Source organism: Oncorhynchus clarkii, chromosome 5 (assembly GCF_045791955.1).
Source record: "Oncorhynchus clarkii lewisi isolate Uvic-CL-2024 chromosome 5, UVic_Ocla_1.0, whole genome shotgun sequence".
NCBI lineage: Eukaryota > Metazoa > Chordata > Actinopteri > Salmoniformes > Salmonidae > Oncorhynchus > Oncorhynchus clarkii.
The window spans coordinates 47,444,552-47,459,214 of NC_092151.1; positions in this window are offsets into that span (position 1 = coordinate 47,444,552).

Consider the following 14,663-nt stretch of genomic DNA (forward strand, 5'->3'; position numbering starts at 1 on the left):
AAGAAACTCATGACAGCATTGTAGTTACTGAAGTTCACCTGAAAATATTTCACATTCTTGCCACTAAGCCAAAAATATTTTATCAATAGTTCATCTTTTACAATTCCACTAACAGATTGTGTCAGTACCTTGGGAAGACTTTGCTTGCGTACTAAACTTATTTCTCCATTTAGAATGACTAGGGCTGGGAAGTGATTTAGGATGTAAATCTTTGTCCCGTAACTGCAGCTTTTTGTGGTTGCTTGTCTAATATATTCTGTCTACATGCAATTTTAATGGGTCATTGTCATATACAGTTGATGTCGGAAGTTTACATACACTAAGGCTGGAGTCAGTAAAACACATTTTTCAACAACTCCACAAATTTCTTGTTAACATACCATAGTTTTGGCAAGTCGGTTAGGACATCTACTTTGTGCATGACGCAGGTCATTTTTCCAACAATTGTTAACAGACAGATTATTTCACTTATAATTCACTGTATCACAATTCCAGAGGGTAAGAAGTTTAAATAGACTAAGTTGACTGTGCCTATAAACAGCTTGGAAAATTCCAGAAAACTATGTCATGGCTTTAGAAGCTTCTAATAGGCTAATTGACATCATTTTAGTCAATTGGAGGTGTACCTGTGGATGTATTTCAAGGCACACCTTCAAACTCAGTGCCTCTGTGTGACATCATGGGAAAATCAAAATAAATCAGTCAAGACCTCAGAAAAAAAATTGTAGACTTCCACAAGTCTGGTTCATCCTTGGGAGCAATTTCCAAACACCTGCAGGTACCACGTTCATCTGTACAAACAATAGTACGCAAGTATAAACACCATGGGACCACGCAGCCATCATACCGCTCAGGAAGGTGATGCGTTCTGTCTCCTAGAGATGAACGTACTTGGTGCGAAAAGTGTAAATCAATCCCAGAACAACAACAAAGGACCTTGTGAAGATGCTGGAGGAAACAGGTACAAAAGTATCAATATCCACAGTAAAACGAGTCCTATATTGACATAACCTAAAAGGCTGCTCAGCAGGAAAAGTATGTGGATATATTGAAGCAACATCTCAAGACATCGGTCAGGAAGTTAAAGCTTGTTCGCAAATGGGTCTTCCAAATTGACAATGACCCCAAGCATACTTCCAAAGTTGTGGCAAGATGGTTAAGGACAACAAAGTCAAGGTAATGGAGTGGCCATCACAAAGCCCTGACCTCAATCCAATAGAACATTTGTGGGCAGAACTGAAAAGCATGTGCAAGCAAGGAGACCTACAAACCTGACTCAGTTATACCAGCTCTGTGGTGAATGGGCCAAAATTCACCCAATTTATTGTGGGAAGCTTGAGGAAGGCTACCTGAAGCGTTTGACCCAAGTTAAACCATTTAAAGGCAATGCTACCAAATACGAATTGAGTGTGTGTAAACTTCTTACCCACTGGGAATGTGATGAAAGAAATAAAAGCTGAAATAAATAAAACTATTATTCTGACATTCTTAAAATAAAGTGGTGAACCTAACTGACCTTGGACAGGACATTTTTACAAGGATTAAATGTCGAGAATTGTGAAAACTGAGTTTAAATGTAGTTGGCTAAGGTGTATGTAAACCTCCGATTCAACTGTACATATCAAATAAAATTGTATTGGTGAAATACACATTTTGTGCAGTGAAATGCTTATTTCTAGCTCCAACAGTGCAGAAATACCTAACAATACAAATTACACACAAATTGCCAAAATTAAAAGAAAGGAATTAAGAAATATTAGAACTAGCTGTATATACAGAACTAGTCAAATGTTTGGACATACCTACTCATTTAAGGGTTTGCCTTTGTTTTTTGTATTTTCTACATTGTAGAATGATAGTAAAGACATCACAACTATGAAACTACACATAATATGGAATCATGTAGTAGCCAAAAAGTGTTAAACAAATCAAAATTGTGGAGGCCAGGTCATCTGATGTAGCACTCCATTATTCTTCTTGGTAAAATAGCCCTTACACAGCCTTGAGGTGTGTTGGGTCATTGTCCTGTTGAAAAACAAATGATAGTCCCACTAAGTGCAAACCTGATGGGATGGCGTATCGCTGTAGAATGCTGTGGGAGCCATGCTGGTTAATTTTGCCTTGAATTCTAAATAAATAATTCACAGTGTTACCAGCAAAGCACACCCACACATCACACCACCACCTTCATGCTTCATGGTGGGAACAACACATGCAGAGATCATCCGTTCACCTACTCTGCGTCTCACAAAGACACATCGGTTGGAATCAAAAATCTCAAATTTGGACTCATCAGACAAAAAGACAGATTTCCACCAGTCTAATATACATTGATTCTGTTTCTTGGGCCAATCAAGTATCTTCTTGATATTGGTGTCCTTTAGTAGTGGTTTCTTTGAAGCAATTTGTCTATGAAGGCCTGATTCAAGCAGTCTCCTCTGAACTGTTGATGTTGAGATGTCTGTTACTTGAACTCTGAAGTATTTATTTAGGCTGTAATATGAGGTGCAGTTAACTCTAATGAACTTATCCTCTGGAGTAGAGGTAACTCTGGGTCTTCCTTTCCTATGGCTGTCCTCTTGAGAGCCAGTTTCATCATAGCGCTTGATGGTTTTGCGACTGCACAAGTTCAAAGTTCTTGAAATTTTACGGCTTGACTGACCTTCATGTCTTAAAGTAATGATGGACTGTTGTTTCTCTTTGCTTATTTGAGCTGTTCTTGCCATAATATGGACTTGGTCTTTTACCAAATAGAGCTATCTTCTGTATACCACCCCTTCCATGTCACAACACAACTGATTGGCTGAAAAGCATTAAGAAGGAAAGTAATTCCACAAATGTACTTTTAACAAGGCACACATGTTAATTGAAATGCATTCCAGGTGAAGATGGTTGACAGAGTGTCCAAAGCTGTCATCAAGGCAAAGGGTGGCTACTTTAAAGAATCAAAAATCAAAAATATATTTTGATTAAACATTTGTTCTGTTATTTCATTGTTTTGATGTCTTCACTATTATTCTACAATGTAAAAATAGTAAACATAAAGAAAATCCCTGGAATGGGTAGGTGTGTCCACCGTTTTGACCCGGACTCAATATATAAGCAACATTTCTGCTGAGGTTTATTTCTGTCTGTAATAATCTATAGATTAGGGCATAATGAATTTATTTCAATTGACTGATTTCCTTCTATGAACTGTAACTCAGTTAAGTCTTTGCGTATATATTTTTGTTCATTATACCTGTATATGCTTTCCCATAGAATGAAGAAGGTATGATATGGAGCTAAGTTTATTTTGCAGAGTGCAGACTGTCATGTGAAGCTTTATATTTAGCTATCACGATCGTAAGTATGACTTTACATGCGTTGATGTCTACTGCCTGTCAGCAACAGCACTACGCATTCGTCATCAACTTAACCACCCCCATAGTTCATCAGCGGATGCAGATTGGTCTGATGCAACTGTGATGGGAAAAGGCGGGATTAATGCTCACGCCTTTGCTGCCCTTCCAGACTGCAATCCTTGCAGCAACATTCCTGTAAGCTTGCGAGATCAGGCAGCTTAGCGAGGCTAGCTTTATTGTCCACTGTGTGAATTCTGGATTGACATGGAGGAGGTTCAAAAGGCCCTGCTGCCTGCTTTCTCTGTGTGACTGGATGCCAGCCTTTTTGACTATACATAGAATGATTAATCTATGCAAATACTGATGTCATTATTAGACTGGTTACTGCAGAGAGAGAGATTAGAAACTGTGCAGATCAATTTAGTCACTGGGGTCATAGGACAATCCCCAGCTTCTGCAGATTCTGAGTAGGATTACACAATTCTGGTAACTTTCCCAAAGTTACGTTTTTTTTCAGAAATCCTGCATGGAGGATTCCCTTCCTGCTTATTCTTTCCTTATTTCAGGAATTCTCCAACTGGGGATGACAAAGCCGGTTTGGGGCATGTGACATAGCCGGTTTGCTATGGGTCTTCAGAAACGCTACTGTCCTTGGTCAATGAATGTGATGTCAAGTCTAGCCTTGATCTAGGCCCCTCTCTGAGCATTCATGAGAAGCTTTGTTTTTTCACTTCTAGATTTAACAAGTTTACAGTTAAAGGGCTTTTATAACTCAGCTCAGAAATATGCCTGTCATTCTAAGGTCCACTGCAGCGTTCTAAAAACCTTGTAAAATTCCTGGAAAATGTTTATCATACTTCACTTTCATGTACGTATATTCCAAGACCCATCAACTGCTGTAGAATACATTGTTTTACTGAGAATGGCAATAACTGAAAGTTTGAGCTGCATTTATTTAAGCAAAGACTGAAGTCAGCTGCTGCTCTTTATGGTTAATGTCACACCCTGACCATAGTTTGCTTTGGATGTTTCCTGTCTTTGTGTTTGTTGCACAAGATAGGGCTGTTTCGGGTTTTCCACGTTTATTGTTTTGTATTATGTTCATGTTTAGTTTTCTTATTAAAAAACATGAACTTCAACCACGCTGCATTTTGGTCCGCCTCTCCTTCCCAGGAAGAATCCCGTTACAGAACCACCCACCAAAACAGGACCAAGCGGCGTGGTAACAGGCAACAGCAACAGCGGCGCAAAGAGGAATGGACATGGGAGGACGAATTGGACGGTAAAGGACCCTGGGCACAGCCAGGAGATTATCGCCCCCCCAAAGAAGAGCTGGAGGCGGCGAAAGCGGAGAGGCGCTGGTATGAGGAGGCAGCACGGCGACGTGGATGGAAGCCCGAGAGTCAGCCCCAAAAATATATTGGGGGCGGCACACGGGACGTGTGGCGAAGCCAGGTAGGAGACCTGTGCCAACTTCCTGTGCTTACCGGGCAGGCACCGTGTTATGCTGTGGAGCGCACAGTGTCCCCAGTGCGGGTGCATAGCCCGGTGCGGTACATACCAGCTCCGCCTATCGGCCGGGCTAGAGTGGGCATCAAGCCAAGTGCCATGAAGCCGGCTCTACACATCTAGTCTCCAGTGCGTCTCCTTGGGCCAGCTTACATGGCACCAGCCTTGCGCATGGTGTCCCCGGTTAGCCTGCATAGCCCAGTGCGGGCTATTCCGGTGCAGCCAATAAGGAGGAGATGCACTGCAGTACATAATGCAGCTGGTGTGCCACACCAGATACTGACTGTTACTTTTGATTTTGACCCCCCCCCTTTGTTCAGGGACACATTATTCCATTTATGCTAGTCACATGTCTGTGGAACTTGTTCAGTTTATGTCTCAGTTGTTGAATCTTGTTATGTTCATACAAATATTTACACATGTTAAGTTTGCTGAAAAAAAACGTAGTTGACAGTGAGAGGACGTTTCTTTTGCTTTCTTTTTTTCTTTCCAAGACCCATCAACTGCTGTATTCACTATTCACAAAACTGCCTCTAGGCCTAATAAACTAGTTGTATTTGCATGTAGGTCTCGTGTGTATACTTGTGTTCCTGACTCTGCCCTACTTTTACCAATAGTTTCGTCAAGTTCTATCTTGTGGTGGAAATAAAGCAATTAATTGCAGGATAATTCAGCTAGAGTAGTGCCCATAGTACAACCCAGCCCCCTTAAAGTAACTGCCTAGTTTTTCCAAGTTTCAATTAAATATGACCTATAATTACTTAAAATTTGAGTGAAATAATATTTCCTCCAAAAATGTTTTAATTATGTTAAAAAGCAGCTTTTCTGTGTTGGAATGGAGTGGGTGTATACCGGTCATATGTTTTTTTTCTTCATGCAAGTCGACTGCTGATTAGCCAGCTCCTCCTCCTCTAGACTGCTGATTGGCCAGTTTATCCTCCTCAATATTATTACATCATATCTAATGAGGAGATAGCAAGCATTTTTTAAACTGTCTGTTTGAGATACACGTTAGAGGTGAAGTTTAAGTGTTTTTCTATTTATTTATTTATGCTTTGGCCACAATTGTAAGTATGGGACGAGTCAACCAAGATTATTTGGGTATGAGTTAACAGAATATTAATTTTTATAGAGCAAGATTTTCACTGGACAGTTACTTTTAAAACCTGTTAAATATAATGTAAAATGTTGATTTCTGCCTAAATTATTTATGAGGGCAATTAACAATACCTAGTAATGTTTATACTGACAAAGATAAAAAATATCACCTTTTAGGTAAAAATAGTTATAAATAGCTGAGGTGTAGTCACTTTTGTGGACACCATCTCAAGTGCAGTACAAATATGAAAAATCATGATTTTTCGCTATTCAACAAGTGGATTGAAAGGCTTTCTAACTATAGTAACGATCAAATTATAAACTACTAACTATAATATTTCACCTCATAACTGCAAAATAAATGTGATCATACTTAGTGACAATACACAATTGGCTGCATTTCATATAACTGGGAACAGAGCATTCTATGCCCGTGCCCTCTGAGCGATGCAGAAACGCCATTCAAATGCCTGCTGACTTCAGCTTTAAGCACCAAATGTTTTCCCTCTGTGACCAAGAGAAAGGGGTCTTGTTTCAATTCTACAAAAACAAAAAATATTGAGAGCACTAAATCCATCAGAGAACATCACGGCGAGATGATACTGTGTTTGCTGCAATCGCTAGGCTCTCCCATTTCACATGCCACATTATAAGCAGAGCTGTGATGCTCACAGGCAGAGGAAATGTGATGTGTTGCTCCCTATGCAAATCATTGGTCATATTTCACTTACTGCATCTCAGATGAGAGCTGAGAAAAGCATGTGAAGCGAGACAACCAGAGCGTTCACTGAGTGCACAGAAAATTATGTTGCAATATTCACAGAGCGCTCTGTACACACACACACAAAATGTACACCAAAAAAGGCCTATCCCCAGGTGTGGACCTAGACCAGAAATCGTCCCGGACATTTTCTAACACACCAGCCAATTTTTTTCCCCTTGAGGCCCCCGCAACAACCCGTTTCTTACCTTGAAGCCACCCATTATTAGCCAGATAATGATAATTTTGGACAAACGAAAAAAAGTTAGACTGTTCAACTAGGCTAAAAGTGGACCAGCCAGAGGGCCAGTGCACCCCTGCCCATCCCTGTTCTAATAAGCTGTTCATACATCTGGCACCTTCATCATTCAGATGATTGTAAAATGGATTTCGCAATGTCAAATCATAGGCATTATTAGTTGAGTGACAACCAATGTAATTTGCTGGGTCATTGCTACCAAATGCACTGTAGAAAATTGTTTAACCGGAGTTGTGTAGCCTACCGGAGTAGATACAACTCACATCCAACTGCTGCTTGGGGTTTTCAATCATTCAGATTGTTCAGGTTCACCATAAGAAATAGTTTTCATAGATATGTTTTAAACAGTCAGTGTATTTTGTCATTTTAACATGAACAGAGTAACTTCATTAAGGACAGCAATCATTTCACATTCATTGGTCAGAGCGGGAGAAGCTATCTGTAAAATTCCAAATATCTAAACCATTCACTTTCAAGACTGGTGAAAGCCAATGCTGCATTATACTAATTGGCTAAACGCCATGCTTATTTCTAAGTGTAGATATCGACATAGTACTATCTCAAAATATTTTCAATCTACAAAAATGACAAGTTAATCAGTGGGTGATGGCGTTTTCAGGTAAGTGGGGGGACAAAAAGCCCAATGTCTCAGCACATACCATTGACACACACACACACACACACACACACACACACACACACACACACACACACACACACACACATACACACAGCAACTCAGCTTAGAGCCTGAGCTCCAATCAGCAGTAGATATGAATTTAAAATGGAAAATGAATGAGTTCATGCAAAAAAATGTTAGTGCATCGAACCGAATCGCATCAATTCGTTCCCCTAATCAAACCGAAACGCACCGAATTGTTTCAAATTAAAATGTATCTGAGCCCATGTATCTAGATGCTTATTGAATCCTTCATGAAAGGAGAGATTCACATCCAGGGAAAAGTTTTTTTTAATTTTCCATTTGATTTATTTATTTTATAATTATTTTAGCTTAATTTCAAATAAGGGGAATTTTATAAGGACAAATATTTGTTTTTGAATCTTCAAAATATTTGTTATTATTCATTTCCATGTCGGCTCTATGAGAAAGGATCTCAATTTCAAACTCAAAAAAAAAATTCTAAGGGTTTTATGTAGTTTCTTGCAATAGCCCTCTATGCCGTTGCAGATTTTTTTTCCTCAAAACTGTGATTCCTAAATAGAAAAATGTCTTAGGATCTTGTCAACTCCGTCAGATTTGTCAATCTTTAATTCATGAATGAGCATCAGTCAGCTATACCATAAGGACCCACTATTCATGTCCTCATTACATGTTGTGTAACAAGACCACTCATGGTCTGTAAAGTTCTCTAGTTTGATAGATTTAAGTAAACAATATTGAAATCAACATGGCCACAACTGTAGACCGTCAACTCCATCTCCCTGATAGATTAAGGCAGAATATGAATTTTGTTTCAGATATGTTTATTTTAATTAGGTTTGGTCATAAAGGAACTGAGGAAAAACATATTTGCTACATTATTAGGGATTTTATAATTAATAATTTTCCATATTTTACAAATGTTTGTGTTAAACTTATTTTTGGAGGCAAAAATATGTCTGAGTATCTGATAACTGTTAATGACTCTGTTAATGACTGTTCTGTAACATCTCCTTAATCTATTGAAATATTTGCTGTGCTAGATTTAAGGCATAATTTTGGATTTATAAATGCTTTATGTTCTGAATCTAGAAAAACATGCAAAAATGCTGGTGCATTATATAGTACTATAAAACAAAAACAAACATTTGGAGATTTGTATTACATATTTGAATTATCTGTTACAATTACACAATCAAGGCATTTAAACACGTGTTGAACAATAAATGTACAAATCTAATGCTTTTTATGGTGTCTGACGGAGTTAACATAAATCCAGTTGCATTTTATGAAAAAAATACAAAAAGCAGGTTGTCTCTTTACATGTTGTGTTTGGAGGCAGGGCTTTCTCCTATAAGAGCTCCATTTTTATGGAACGGTCTGCCTACCCATGTCAGAGACGCAAACTCGGTCTCAACCTTTAAGTCTCTACTGAAGACTCATCTCTTCAGTGGGTCATATGATTGAGTGTAGTCTGGCCCAGGAGTGGGAAGGTGAACGGAAAGGCTCTGGAGCCCTTGCTGTCTCTGCCTGGCCGGTTCCCCTCTTTCCACTGGGATTCCATGCCTCTAACCCTATTACAGGGGCTGAGTAAGTGGCTTACTGGGGCTCTCTCATGCCGTCCCTGGAGGGGGTGCGTCACCTGAGTGGGTTGATTCACTGATGTGGTCATCCTGTCTGGGTTGGCGGCGCCCCCCCCTGGGTTGTGCCGTGGCGGAGGTCTTTGTGGGCTATACTCAGCCTTGTCTCAGGATGGTAAGTTGGTGGTTGAAGATATCCCTCTAGTGGTGTGGGGGCTGTGCTTTGGCAAAGTGGGTGGGGTTATATCCTTCCTGTTTGGCCCTGTCCGGGGGTGTCCTCGGATGGGGCCACAGTGTCTCCTGACCCATCCTGTCTCAGCCTCCAGTATTTATGCTGCAGTAGTTTATGTGTCGGGGGGCTAGGGTCAGTTTGTTATATCTGGAGTACTTCTCCTGTCCTATTCGGTGTCCTGTGTGAATCTAAGTGTGCGTTCTCTAATTCTCTCCTTCTCTCTTTCTTTCTCTCTCTCGGAGGACCTGAGCCCTAGGACCATGCCCCAGGAATACCTGACATGATGACTCCTTGCTGTCCCCAGTCCACCTGACTGTGCTGCTGCTCCAGTTTCAACTGTTCTGCCTTATTATTATTCGACCATGCTGGTCATTTATGAACATTTGAACATCTTGGCCATGTTCTGTTATAATCTCCACCCGGCACAGCCAGAAGAAGACTGGCCACCCCACATAGCCTGGTTCCTCTCTAGGTTTCTTCCTAGGTTTTGCCCTTTCTAGGGAGTTTTTCCTAGCCACCGTGCTTCTACACTTGCATTGCTTGCTGTTTTGGGTTTTAGGCTGAGTTTCTGTACAACACTTTGTGACATCAGCTGATGTAAGAAGGGCTTTATAAATAATTTATTTGATTTGCGCACATCCACTACCACACTCACTACCATACCTCAAATCTAAGGTAGCCTCCCTACCTCTCAGGTGTAGAGCTGGATCAAAGCTGTCTCCTTGAATTGTGTCTTTGTGAAACACAGCTACTGCATGATTCGATAGAACATGTTGTAGGCCTTATTTACAGCACAACATAGTACAGTATGTGTTTGTAACTCAACGTCTTCTTACTCTGTACACTGTTTTTCCCCACTGTAGAATTTATTTTGTCCTGAATTTGTGAAGTTGATGAACGAGCAATGTGCTGCCTTAACTGTTCCTTCTTCAATAATGGTGAGACTCATTACATCAATGCGTTTCACACAGGCTACTGGAGCGATGTAACGACGTTCGTCTGTAGAAGGAGAAGCGGACCAAAAAGCAGCGTGGTGGTTACTCATGTTTCTTTAATGGAAAATGAACGATAAATGAAATAACTTAACTCTACAAAACAACAAACGGAACGTGAAAAACCTATACAGCCTATCCTGTGACAACAAACACAGGGACAGGAACAATCACCCACAAACACACAGTGAAACCCAGGCTACCTAAGTATGATTCTCAATCAGAGACAACTAATGACACCTGCCTCTGATTGAGAACCATACTAGGCCGAAAACATAGAAATGCCCCAAAACATAGAAAAACAAACAGACTGCCCACCCAACTCACGCCCTGACCATACTAAATAAATACAAAACAACGGAAATCAAGGTCAGAACGTGACAGTACCCCCCCCAAAAGTGCGGACTCCGGCCGCAAAACCTTGACCTATAGGGGAGGGTCTGGGTGGGCGTCTGTCCGCGGTGGCGGCTCTGGCGCGGGACGCGGACTCCACTTCATCATTGTCTTAGTCCGCCTTATTGTCCGCCTCCGTGGCTTTCTCACCATGGCCACCCCTCTCAATGACCCCACTGGACAGAGGGGCTGCTTGGGACAGAGGGGCAGCTCGGGACAGAGGTGAAGCAGCTGCTCGGGACAGAGTGACAACTGCTCGGGACAGAGGGGCAGCTGCTCGGGACAGAGGGGCAGCTGCTCGGGACAGAGGGGCGGCAGCAGCTCGGGACAGAGGGGCGATAGCAGCTCGGGACAGAGGAGCGGCAGCTGCTCGGGACAGAGGAGCGGCAGCTGCTCGGGACAGAGGGGCGGCAGCTGCTCGGGACAGAGGGGCGGCAGCTGCTCGGGACAGAGGGGCGGCAGCTGCTCGGGACAGAGGGGCGGCAGCTGCTCGGGACAGAGGGGCGGCAGCAGCTCGGGACAGAGGGGCGGCAGCAGCTCGGGACAGAGGGGCGATAGCAGCTCGGGACAGAGGGGCGGCAGCTGCTCTGGACAGAGGGGCAGCTGCTCGGGCGGCCCCTGGCTGACTGGCAGCACTGGCGGCCCCTGGCTTACTAGCAGCCCCTGGCTGACTGGCGGCACTGGCGGCCCCTGGCTGACTGGCGGCACTGGCGGCCCCTGGCAGACGGGCGGCACTGGCGGCTCCTGGCAGACGGGCGGCACTGGCGGCTCCTGGCAGACGGGCGGCACTGGCGGCGCTGGGCAGACGGGCGGCACTGGCGGCGCTGGGCAGACGGGCGGCACTGGGCAGACGGGCGGCACTGGCGGCGCTGGGCAGACGGGCGGCACTGGCGGCGCTGGGCAGACGGGCGGCACTGGCGGCGCTGGGCAGACGGGCGGCACTGGCGGCGCTGGGCAGACGGGCGGCACTGGCGGCGCTGGGCAGACGGGCGGCACTGGCGGCGCTGGCGAGGAGGAAGGCTCTGGAAGCGCCGGACTGAGTAGCTCTCGTAGCGCCGAACAGGCGGGAGACTCCGGCAGCGCTGGACAGGAGGAAGGCTCTGGTAGCGCCGGAGAGGCGGGAGACTCCGGCAGCGCTGGAGAGGAGGGAGCCCCTGTAAGGATGGGCCGGAGAGACAGCCTGGTACGGGGGGCTGCCACCGGAGGGCTGGTGCGTGGAAGTGGTGACGGATAGACCGGGCCGTGCAGGCGCACTGGAGCTCTTGAGCACCGAGCCTGCCCAACCTTATCCGGTTGAATGGTCCCGGTCGCCCTGCCAGGGCGGCTAGGTGGAATAGCCCGCACTGGGCTATGCAGGCGGACCGGGGACACCGTGCGCAAGGCTGGTGCCATGTAGGCCGGCCCAAGGAGACGCACTGGAGACCAGATGCGTAGAGCCGGCTTCATGGCACTTGGCTCGATGCCCACTCTAGCCCGGCCGATACGCGGAGCTGGAATGTACCGCACCGGGCTGTGCACCCGCACTGGGGACACCGTGCGCTCCACAGCATAACACGGTGCCTGCCCGGTCTCTCTAGCCCCCGGTAACCACAGGAAGTTGGCTCAGGTCTCCTACCTGGCGTAGCCATACTCCCTGTTAGCCCCCCCCCCCCCAAGACATTTTTGGGGCTGACTCTCAGGCTTCCATCCACGACGCCGCGCTGCCTCCTCATACCGGCGCCTCTCCGCTTTCGCCGCCTCCCGTTCTTCCTTGGGGCGGCGATATTCTCCTGGCTGAGCCCAGGGTCCTTTACCATCCAAATCTTCCTCCCATGTCAATTTCTCCAAATAGTGCAGCCTCTCCCACTGCTGCTGCTGCTGCTCCTGTTGCTGCTGCCTCTGTTGCTTCTCCTGCTGCTCCTCTTGCCGTTGCCCGTTACCACGCCGCTTGGTCCTGTTGTGGTGGGTGATTCTGTAACGACGTTCGTCTGTAGAAGGAGAAGCGGACCAAAAAGCAGCGTGGTGGTTACTCATGTTTCTTTAATGGAAAATGAACGATACATGAAATAACTTAACTCTACAAAACAACAAACGGACCGTGAAAAACCTATACAGCCTATCCTGTGACAACAAACACAGGGACAGGAACAATCACCCACAAACACACAGTGAAACCCAGGCTACCTAAGTATGATTCTCAATCAGAGACAACTAATGACACCTGCCTCTGATTGAGAACCATACTAGGCCGAAAACATAGAAATGCCCCAAAACATAGAAAAACAAACAGACTGCCCACCCAACTCACGCCCTGACCATACTAAATAAATACAAAACAATGGAAATCAAGGTCAGAACGTGACAAGCGAACTGATTAGAGACTGGTTGTGGAAGTGAGGGTTGTGTCAGTGGAATGGAATGGGTCCTTCCTCTCCTCTTCAGATCTTGGTTCAACCCGTATTTGCTTTTATTTGAATCATTTAGCTGTTCATACATACAGTTGAAGTTGGAAGTTTACATACACTTAGGTTGGAGTCATTAAAAATAATTTTTCAACCCCTCCACAAATTTCTTGTTAACAAACTATAGTTTTGGCAAGTCGGTTAGGACATCTACTTTGTGCATGACACAAGTCATTTTTTTCCAACAATTGTTTACATACAGATTATTTCACTTATAATTCACTGTATCACAATTCCAATGGGTAAGAAGTGTACATACACTAAGTTGACTGTGCCTTTAAACAGCTTGGAAAATTCCAGAAAATTATGTCATGGCTTTAGAAGCTTCTGATACGCTTATTGACATAATTTGAGTCAATTGGAGGTGTACCTGTTGATTTATTTCAAGGCCTACCTTCAAACTCAGTGCCTCTGCTTGACATCATGGGAAAATCAAAAGAAATCAGCCAAGACCTCAGAAAAAAAGTCTGGTTCATACTTGGGAGCAATTTCCAAACATCTGAAGGTACCACGTTCATCTGTACAAACAATAGCACGCCAGTATAAACACCATGCTTTGCTGCAGGAGGGACTGGTGCACTTCACAAAATAGATGGCATCATGAGGAAAGAAAATTATGTGGATATATTGAAGCAACATCTCAAGACATCAGTCAGGAAGTTAAAGCTTGGTCGCAAATGGACAATGACCCCAAGCATACTTCCAAAGTTGTGGCAAAATGGCTAAAGGACAACAAAGTCAAGATATTGGAGTGGCCTGACCTCAATCCAATAGAAAAGCTGTGGGCAGAACTGAAAAGCATGTGTGAGTAAGGAGGCCTACAAACCTGACTCAGTTACACCAGCTCTGTCAGGAGGAATGGGCCAAAATTCACTCAACTTATTGTGGGAAGCTAGTGGAAGGCTATCTGAAACGTTTGACCCAAGTTAAACAATTTAAAGACAATGCTACCAAATAGTAATTTAATGTACAGTGAGGGAATAAAGTATTTGATCCCCTGCTGATTTTGTATGCTAGCCCACTGACAAAGAAATTATCCATCTATAATTTTAATGGTTGTTTTTTGAAAAGTGAGAGACAGAATAACAACAAAAAAATCCAGAAAAACGCATGTCAAAAATGTTATAAATTGATTTGCATTTTTATGAGGGAAATAAGTATTTGACCCCTTCTCAATCAGAAGGATTTCTGGCTCCCCGGTGTCTTTTATACAGGTAACGAGCTGAGATTAGGAGCACACTCTTATAAATCCTGTTAAGCCTACCCCCTCCTTTTTCGAACATTCTGTTAAAAATCGCGCAACTTTTCAGCGTCCTGCTACTCATGCCAGGAATATAGTATATGCATATGATTAGTATGTGTGGATAGAAAACACTCTGAAGTTTCTAAAACTG